We start from the raw sequence: 10,080 nt of genomic DNA, 5'->3' as shown, positions 1-10,080 counted from the left end.
CAGGACTGTTAGTTTATGTAGGCTCTGGGCAGAGTCGACTGGAAAATTTTGATCACTTTAATTTACTATATCCAGCGTGCCTGCTGTGCTCAGCCGGCACTTTTATCAAGCCGCTGCGGTGGTATTGATTTTTTTATTTTCTATGTAGGATAAGAAGACAGAGTTAGGAGCAAGAGTGAATGAAGAACTTTCCTCCGATTACTGCTATTCTCCAGCTTATTGCCTCCTGTCGGGTGGTTTCTGATGACGGTCACTATGTCAGGCCGCTGGAAGCAGTGACCAGGGTGAGTAACAATGGACACTGGAGAGGAAGATTGAGGAGGGACAGGAGGCAGTTCAGAGAGCAGCAAAGTGCATGTGAGAAATGGGAGTAAAAAAGACCCAGGTGGAGGGAAAAGTGTCCTTGGGGTGGCCCACCCTGCCAGCACCTGTCTCAACCACTCCCACCGCCAAGACGGCTCTTCAGAAAAGGGTGGAGCGGGGAAACTCCCCCAAGCTTTTGTCTCTTCTTTTCCTTCTGACCGAACAAAAGCGACCGTGCACGCACCCAACACCAGCCTCACCCCAAAGCTCCGATGACCGGCCAGCCTGGGGTTGCTCGCTCCACCTCCCGAACACTACGCACATTCCAAAGTGCCGATGGCCGGCCAGTCCAAGGGTGCGTCTAGCCCAGGGACCACCTTTCTCCCAAAGGCCCAGGACCTGCCGGGCAGCCCCCACACCCTGGATCTCTCTGAGCTCCTGTTGGACACAGGCCTCCCACTGCTCACCCAGTGCTGCCAGCCCCCCAGCCCGGCTGCTGGTGTGCCCGGCTGCGTGGATGAGTGTGGGCTTTCCCCTCACAGTGTGGCGGCTGTGGGGAGAAGAGGAGGCACGCCGTCTCTCCAGGTTTCCCTTTTGATCTGCTTCACGGACCCTCTCCTCCTTCGTTCCTGGGTGAACACGTGGTGCCGGGGGTGCAGCTTTGGCATGAGGGAAGACACCGTGTGGGTCACCTTGGCCAGAACGGGCGCCGTCTGCCCCTCTGCTCCTAGGGTGCATGAGGAGGTGAGGTCGCCAGCCCCGCGAGGAGCCCCCAGAGTGGCCCTGGCTGAGGGGACACTTCCGGCAAGATGCTGGAGCAGGCATGCTGCCTGGAACTTTCGCAATAGACATGGGAGGCCAAATGAAGCAGCTGTAGGCAGGGATGTAGGAGACTGGGATTCGGAAGAAAGGGCAGAGGCGGCTTGAGTACGGATGCGGAGCAGGAGCGGAACAAAAGGAGGGACAGGGGAGATGGACCAGTGACCTGTCCACCGGCCAGATGTGGTGAGGTCGTCTTCAGCTTTGGCAAGCAGGGTTAGACAGAGACACGGCCCTGACTGGCTGGTGATGAGAGAGATGGGACCCTGATCCTGTCCCCCACAGCCTCCTGGTGAACAGGAGTATGGCCAGCCGCCCCCCCCCCCCACCCACAGAGTGCCCAGTGTGGGCCTCCATCCCCATCCACACAGGCCCTGCTCTTCCTGGGGTCAGAGTTGCCCCTCATGGAGACGCTCCTGGTCTACCACCCACCCGGTCTCATCAGACCAGTAGCGCTCACAGCGCCATGGCCCTGGCCACCCCTGGAAGGGCGGGAACTCCTTCTGTCACCAGGCGCCCTGCCCTTGCCCTCTGAGCCCCGAACTGCTGCCTCTGGAAACAAGGACCCTGACCTCAGCCACCCTCTGAGCCGGCACCAGCTCCTCCTGTTGGTCGGCGGCGCAGCTCACTCTCAGGGCTGGACACTCACCTTTCGACGGCTAGCTGAGCAATGGGGCTCGTGTGGGGGTGTCATGTGGCCTGGGAAGCGGGGCAACGCGGGTGCTGACCCTGTGGCTCACCTGCTTCTAGTCCTGCAAGCTCTGCTTCCTCGTGTCTGTGGTTTCATCCGCATAAAGTCCACCTGCACGCTTCTGTGCTGCAGACGGAGGAAGGGCCACTGTGGCCAGCTGCGCCTCACACTGCCTGCTCCCTTTTCCTGCCCCCACCCTGAGCGGGGGCAGTGCAGGGAGGAACGGGCAAAACTGCACCATGCCTTCAGAGGCGAGGAGCGCTCAGGTGCAGGACGGCGCTGGGTGGGTCATGCAGGCGAGACCCTGAAGCAGGACCGGAGTCTCTCTCCCCAGGGCATGCACGGGGCTGCCAGGTTAGGACAGCTGTTCACAGTGGAAGTGTGTGGGTGGACAAGGCACTTGGCACTTCAAACTCGAGCCTGTGAGGTGGTGCCTTACAGCACTGTCTTTCCTCCTACTAAGGATCGGCTCTGTGACACTCAAAGTGCTGAGTCAGGCATTCCCGGTGCTAAGTTACACGGTGTGTGTGTGTGCACGTGTGGGTCTACAACTCAAGGGCTCATGGGAAAATGCGTGAATCTTTTCACCCCACATGGACAGGAATTGTCTTGAAGTCCCTCCTCCTTGTGAGGAAGTTGGGGCTTTCTCCTCCCGTCAAGACTGACAGCTTTGGAAACCCACAGGGCCAGCTGTCCTCTGTCCTCGAGGTCACTGTGAGAGGAGGGCATGGACTCGGTGTTGGCAGTGTGTGTACCTATGTCCACTTGTACAGAGAGCCCCATTGGCACAGCACTGGGCACTGAGAGGCTGGCAGTTTGAACCCTGGAGAAAGACAAGCCACTGTGATCAGAAAGCTTGGGAACCTTGCTCTGTGCTGCAGGGTGGCTGAGTCAGAACTGACCTGATAAGAACGGGTTTGGGTGGGGTATCTATGGGAAGGGGGGCAGGGCTCAAAAAGTTCTGTAGAAAGTGAATGAGAAGACAGTGGAGAATTTCTATGAATCCTCTCAGTCCCATCCATGTGTGTGTGTGTGTGTGTGTGTGTGTGTGCCTGCATGTGTGAACGTGGCTAAGCTCTTGGCTACCCACCGAGCAGCTGGGTGGGAGAAAGGCACCTTCCTTCTGTGCAGAGCACAGTCCTCCTTGCCACAGGTCTGAGTGGCCTCCACTGGAGAAGAACACAGGTCCTCAGCAGCTGTCCAGAGAAAGGCGTGCCACTGCTACCGCCAGGTCAGCCGTCTGGATCTACCAGCTGCCCTGGGAGCGAAAGAGGAGGCTTTCCATTCCCGTTTGCAGTCTGAGTCCCACAAGGGCAGTGCCACCTGTCAGTGAACCCTCAGGCAGTTGGGTTTTGCAGACATGGAGGCCTGACCGCCATGTGAAAGCCAGGCTGGCACCCCGCTCCCCACCACCACCACCACCATCTGGAAGAAGGTGTTCCTGGGGTGAGGGCAGGTGGAGAGCCTCCACCGGCCTGCGTAGTGCTCTCAAACCTGTCAGCTTCAGGTCGCCTGCAGGGACGCCTGGCTGCCCAGGTGAAGGTGGCGTGCAGGGCCGTGGGGCAGGGCTGCCCCTGAAGATGTGGGGACAGAGAGATGGACAGGGAGGGGTGGCAGCCATCTGCTCAGATCGTCTCGGCTGACTTACTGGGAGGCCGGTGGGCTTTGTGACCTCTCAGACTCTGGGCTGCTCGGCCATTGTCCCTGCCTGGCTTTATCCCCGCTCTGCTGGGCAGGGCCTCAGACGCTCGGCCACCCGCCCAGCCCAGGACACGTGTTGGCTCTCAGAGACTGTGTCTGCTTAGTCTTCCTGAGAGCCCTTACTTAGAAATTAAGGTCCGTGGGGCAACAGGAATCAGAGCCTGCAAGCTAAGGGGATGGGCTGTGCTGCCCCCATCCAGTCCTGCTCCTCCTGGACAGGGACGGTGGGCGGAGAGGGGCCGAGGTTGACCCCCCAGCAGTGCGAACAGCCTGCCTCACACCCCTCCCCATGTGCGTGCTCTGGCCCCCGGCAGGCGGAGAAAAGGCTATGGATAAAGCAGAGCTGGGGGAGCGCAGAGGGGGCGAGGCACTGAGCTCCAAACTCTGAGCCCTATGGCCGAGAGTGAGGCTGACCAAGCTGCCTGGTCTAGTCCCAATGGTTGGGGCCGATGAGCCCGCTGACGGGAAGCAAGCCCAGAACCTGAGGGCACTGCCCAAGTGGAAGGCCCCTCCTCTCTTGGCCGGGCTTCCATGACCATTTGCCCCTGGGCCAAGCATGCAGCCCATTCTCGCAGGAGCCAGCCCTCAGTGAGACGTCTGCCCACCCCTCATGGTGCCCCAGGTGGTGACGTGTAGCTGTGGACCTGGGACCGTTTCCACGTGCTGACCCTTCATAACCGACATGCTCACAGAAATGCGAGCACCGGAAATAATCATGATGACAACAGAAACGCTGAAAATGGAAATGGGCACACAGCCTTGAGCGGCACGTAGCCTGAGCTGCTGCCATAGCAGGCGGGGTCTCGTTTCTGAGAGGGTTCTCTCCCCTCAGAGGACAGATCTGGGCCCTTAACTAGATGAAGAAGAAGAGGAGGTGGGCGGAAGCTGCATAAAGGTCTGCAGCCCAGGCAGGTTATTTCTGAACAGGGACGCAGAGATGTGATAGAAATAATTTAGACATATGGATAAGAACCTTCAAAATCAATAGTGCCGGGAGAAAGGAAGCATATGCCGATGCAATCAAGCAGAATTGAATTTCATATGAATGTTAGCAAATCTATATCAGATTATCACAGCAAACTTCATTTCCATTGATTTATAATGTATTATTATTGTTTCCACCAAACTGCCATAGACTACCATTTGCCAGCTGCCGAGGGCCTTCAGGGTAAATAAAGGCTCTCAGATCGCGGCGGGTCAGGCGATAAGGGTGGGAGGGGTTCCGTCACTCCCGATGCCGCAGGTGTGACTCCCACCCACGCGCACTCTGGGCCCTTAGCGGGGTATGCAAGGGGGACTGGCTGGATCTTGTCATTCATGGATCATGTAAGAAGGAATGCTTTGTAGCTTCCTAACATGAGGAACAGTAGATCTAACAAGGCTGTCACACACACACACACACACACACACACACACACACACACACACAGACACGCCCAGATAAAATGTGAAAAAATAAAAACATTCTAAGCTATATTATTCTAGGAGACCCCATTCCCCTGGGGCCTGTTCTCTGCTCTGAAAACCTTCTGATCTCTGGGTGCCGGCACATTGTGGGGGGTCCCTTCGACACCCACAATCACAGAACACAATTTCTTAGAAAAGAGTGAGCCCAAAGATTCTCTTCTTTTTAAGAACTGCTCACCCAACACTTGTTCTAGTGGGAGGCCCCTGAGCGTTAGGAGAAAGTTAGAGATGGGAGCCAAGGGTGGCAGCATCAGCGCCTGGATGCAGGCTCGCTGTGAGGGTCAAGAGGGGCTCAGTGTTTGGTCAGGTCTTCACCGAAGGCAAAGCTCTTAGGGAGAAGTGAGATCAAAGTTAGAAGGCCTTAAAATTGAACTTTTTCACGGAATTTTGATTTATCAAGTTCCCAACTTGCTGTCCCCACAAAAGCCAAATTATTTAATTTCCTTTCTCTAAGGAGAGCGGGACTCTTTGGATTCATGATATTCTCTGTGCCATTTCTGTTCACAATGGTGATTAGCTGTGAGGACTAACTGAATTCCCCTCAACTCCCCCCCCCTCCCCCCCGCACCCCTGGCACCCACCCCACCCCCACTCCGCCACCCCCATCTGTGTTGAATTCATGGCTTTTGCACCTGTGGATGCTGTTCAGTTTGGAAATAGGGTTTCTTTTTTGTTATGTTAATGAGGCCAGGTAAGCCTAGAAAGGACGCTAAACCTCATCACTCCTGAGTTATCACAAAGAGACCAAACTAGAGCCGGAGACATGTTCAGGGGACTCCACGGACCACCAGTGACATCGGGATGGAGAGAGAGGCTCCCAGAAGGGGTGGGCGTGGCCCAGCCCGAGTCAACGCTCAGCCTTCAGAGCTGTCAGGGGAGCAATGTCCACGGTGCTTTGGTTGTGGAAGCACAGGAAGCTGGGAGGGCAGCGGTCTAAGCAGATGTGGACATGAGACTCCACTCTCTCACCCCTCTCCTCCTGCCAACCCGTCATCTGGGCCCTTGTAGGCAGAGGTCGCCAATGTCCTTTGTGTAGCTGCAGGACCATGAGGCGTGAGCCAGAGAAGAAGCCCACATCTCTCCTTTTCCCACAGAGACATCAGGCTCTCCCGGCCAGCTGTGTCCTGTCCTTCGGCTCATCCTTCTCCCCATGACCCCTTCTCTTGTCCTGTGTGTGAGGTTGACAGTGGGAAGCCACAGAGCACCTTCCTCCCAATGCCTCTCGGAGGTTCCCCAGCCACTTGGCATCCAAGGGAGGTTTCGGAACAGAATGCCTCCTGCCCCATCTCTGCCGGGTTCTCACGACTGACCAGTGGTTGGAAGGAGTGCGTGAAGACGATACTGCCCCTCACCCCTGCATCCTTGTGAGTCATTTCTCTGAAGGGGGGCAAGCCTTGTCCTCATAACTATGGGCTCCGGCTAGAATGTTTCACCCACAAAATCCAGGTGTTTGCACAACCCAACTTCATCTCCCTACAATTCAATCCAAGAGTTATTCTCAGCACGAATTCTGACTCATCAAAACATGTAGTTGTTAGTGAGAGGAGGCATTCTCAATAATCTAATGTGGCCTGACCCCCAACCCCCGTGCGTGTTGTTGTTGTTTGTTTAGTCCGTTTCCTGGACTAGTTTGGCAAAACCTGTGTTCCTTGTCATGTGTAGTCACTGAATCTTGGTCGTGTTAGAGGTGTTAACACAAACTGTTGAGAGAAACAAATTCATGGACATTCATATGTGTATAAGAAAGAGCTTAATAGACAAGAGCAATTACATATTGAGTAAACATCCCAGTCCGGCCCAGATCAAGTCCATAAACCTGATATTAGTCCATATGTCCGATATCAATCTATAAAGTTATCTTCAGACTCTTGAACCACATGCCATGACGCCAAATGCAGGAAGATCACAGGCCAGTGGGTGGGAAGTCTTGTGCATCCAGTGGCATTGTAGGCATCTCAGTGCTGACAGGGGTCTGCACGTGGCTCCTCCAGCACCCAGGGCTCTGGTGTAGTTCAGTGTCTCCTGCCTCCAGGGGGAAATACAGTAGTTCCCAGAATCCTCAGGAGAAGGTCATGCCCACACAGAGGCTTCATTGGCTATCACTTGATTGACAGACTAGATTCCATCCTGTGGTAGATACATAATCATTTGTCAATTTGAGGATTCAGAGTGTAGGGGCAGAATCTAGCTTGTCAATCAGATCATACCAATGAGGCCTCTGTGTGGGCATGGCCTTCTCCTGAGGATTCTGGGAAATCCGGTACTGCCTCCTTGGAGGTGGGAGACTTTCTGCTCACATTCCGGGAGACATAGCAGCTTACAAGACACATGGACCCACCCTGATGCAGAGACCGCTGCCAGTGCCGAGATGTTTCCAATGCCACTGGATCCAAGGACTTTCTACCCACTGGCCTGTGATCTTCTACATTCAGCGTCATTGCACGTGTTCCGTGAGTCTGAAGAGGACTTTATAGATTGCTATCAGACATATGGGCCAGTATCGGACATCTGGACTTGATCTGGACTGGGCTGGGGTGTTTTCTCCATGTTCAATTTCTCTTGTGTATAAATCTGTTTCTTGTATACACATGTGTGTCCATGGATTTGTTGCTCTAGTCTACCCAGACTGAATCCTCAAATTGAGAAAGGATTACATAACTCCCACAAGGTGAGCTGGGGAATGGGGAGAGATTTCCTTGTATGCCATGAGCTTTACGCCTCCCCGCCTTTGCAGAGAGTTTATGTGTGTTCGGTCTTAGCTGTGCCCTCCACCCCCGGCCTGCAGTCTGCATTAGCCTTCACTCGCTCTTGCAGGGAAGTTCAAGGGGAGCCGAGGTGGGAGACAGGGACTGGGGGGGTGGGGGCTGGTTCAGGGATTCTCTGGATACTTCACATCCCAGCTTTTCTTCGAATATCTTTTGATCTGCTTCTTGTGAAAGAGGAGCTCCTGGTGGTGTGGCCACACGTGTTGGGCAACTAACCAAAAGGCCGGTTGGCAGTTGTAGGCCACCAGGTGCTCTGTGGGAGAAAGGGAGGCCATCTGCTCCCACAGAGATTTGCAGTCTTGGAAGCGCTGTGGGCAGTCCTGCTGCGTCCTGCAGGGTCTCTGGAATGTGCGTCCTGGAATGGCTCGGTGGCAGCGGGCTTGTTTTGTTTTGGGCTTCTTGGTGGTTGTTTGCTGTGACCAGCCCCTCGGCAGCTGCAAGGTTTCAGATTCTCCATCTCTCCACCCAGTACTCTTCATCCAAGCTAGTCCTTTGGGCAGGAGCACTTCTTAATGACCTGCGCCCATAAAGGGCCATCCGTACATATAGGTTTAGTGTGATCAATGTTCAACAAATGGCTATGTATTGGCCTGTGATCCACAGTCACCAGTTAGAAACCGCTCTGAGGGAGAAAGACTGGGATTTCTATTCCCATAAAGAATTACAGTCATGAAAACTCACAGGGGGCAGCTGTGCCCTGTCCTGAGGGCTGCTATGAGCTGGCATCGATTTGATGGCAGGGAGTTTGCGGTGGTGAGGTGAGCATCACTGTGGACAGGAGACAAGCACCTCGGTTCCAGTGCCTGACCTGGCCACACTCACCAGTAGCACAGGTGTCCCTGGTGTTAGATTACTTAGCCATGGGGTGACCCTGGCATGGTCTCTCAGCCTCCTTGTCCTGCGTGGGCCCTGTGTGAACTGGAGACAGTGACTCTTAGTGTTGTGGTCAGGGATGGGATTCAAATAGTTTAACAACTGGCTCGCTGTCCTAGTGACTGTTTTAAGTGTAAAAAAAGAGATACACCCAAGGTATTTTATTATTTCATACAGTAAATACTTACGAGGTACACAAACGGCATGATGTTGTAGGAAAAGGTTTTAAACATTAATGAAAAGATATTGAGTGATACCTGACATCAAACAATCAAACTGTTCTTTATTTCCATATTCCTTCTTGATTGGCACCCTCACCTGCAATATTCTTTGTTCTTATCCAAGCATCATCGGTGCTGGGATTTATCTGTCACACTGTTTCACTTGTTGGAGTACGATCCTATTCCTTTAGAGCAGCGGCTCTCAATCTTCCTCATGCTGTGGCCTTTTAATACAGTTCCTCGTGTTGTGGTGAGCCCCAACCATAAAATTATTTTTGTTGCTACTTCAAAACTGTAATTTTGCTACTGTTATGAATCAGGTGACCCCTGTGATAGGGTCGTGTGACTCCAAAGGGGTCGCAACCCACAGGTTGAGAACAACTGCTTTAGGGTGAGGCCAATTAGACAATGGTTATTTTGCTTGATGGATTAGAAATGGGCAACTTCTCTTTTCTGAGCATATTACGAGGGGGTCCCCCCCAAAAAACAGATTTCCCCCCACAAACGCTATTGTGTTAGACAGGGTTCTCTAGAGAAACAAAACCAGGACACTTATAATTTTATCTCTCTCTCTCTAGATAGATACAGCACGAAGAAAGAAACAGCTAATTGGTCCACAGAGCAGTACAGATGGCTCAGTTCAGCTCACTTCCGTGAGACAGCGAATACTCTGGCGGCTCTGCAACTCACGAGGGCTGCTGGGTGCACGTCAAGGAAGCAGACAGCTGAGTCTTCTGTGGAGCAATGCAGGCAGTCCGGCCACAGGCAGCAAACAGCAGGGCAGGTCACTCAGTCAGCCAGATGACAGGGTCGACAGTCCCCGGTTCAAGTGACGTATACGCCAGCAGTGTGGCGAAGCAGGTCTCGAAATAACCTCAAGCTATAGCGACACGGTCCATGGGTTGGGTGTCCCTCAGGGAGTGTAGCTCGCAAGTTGAGGCAGAGAACTAGTTAAGGTAGCCGCACACTGGTCTGATCCTCAGAGAGCAGGAGACAGAAAGGCGAGGTTGTCCGATCCATTTATCTCTTTGTTCTTTAATTAAACTGACATCTTATTAATCCCACATGTGTTTATTGGCCAGGTTGGCACAATAAACCTACCGATCACAGCTATGTATGTAATTTTTTTTTACAAACAACTTTATCGTCTCTAAAACACTCGCCATTACACTTAAGACATTTGTCAAATCTGCGATTCAATTCTTGGAAACATTTTTCAAACTCATCTGTTTGGATGGCT

Source organism: Echinops telfairi, unplaced genomic scaffold, assembly GCF_000313985.2.
Source record: "Echinops telfairi isolate 266 unplaced genomic scaffold, ASM31398v2 ScPeMD7_7400;HRSCAF=8409, whole genome shotgun sequence".
In the NCBI taxonomy this organism is placed as follows: Eukaryota; Metazoa; Chordata; class Mammalia; order Afrosoricida; family Tenrecidae; genus Echinops; species Echinops telfairi.
Note: the sequence above shows the minus strand (reverse complement) of the source record.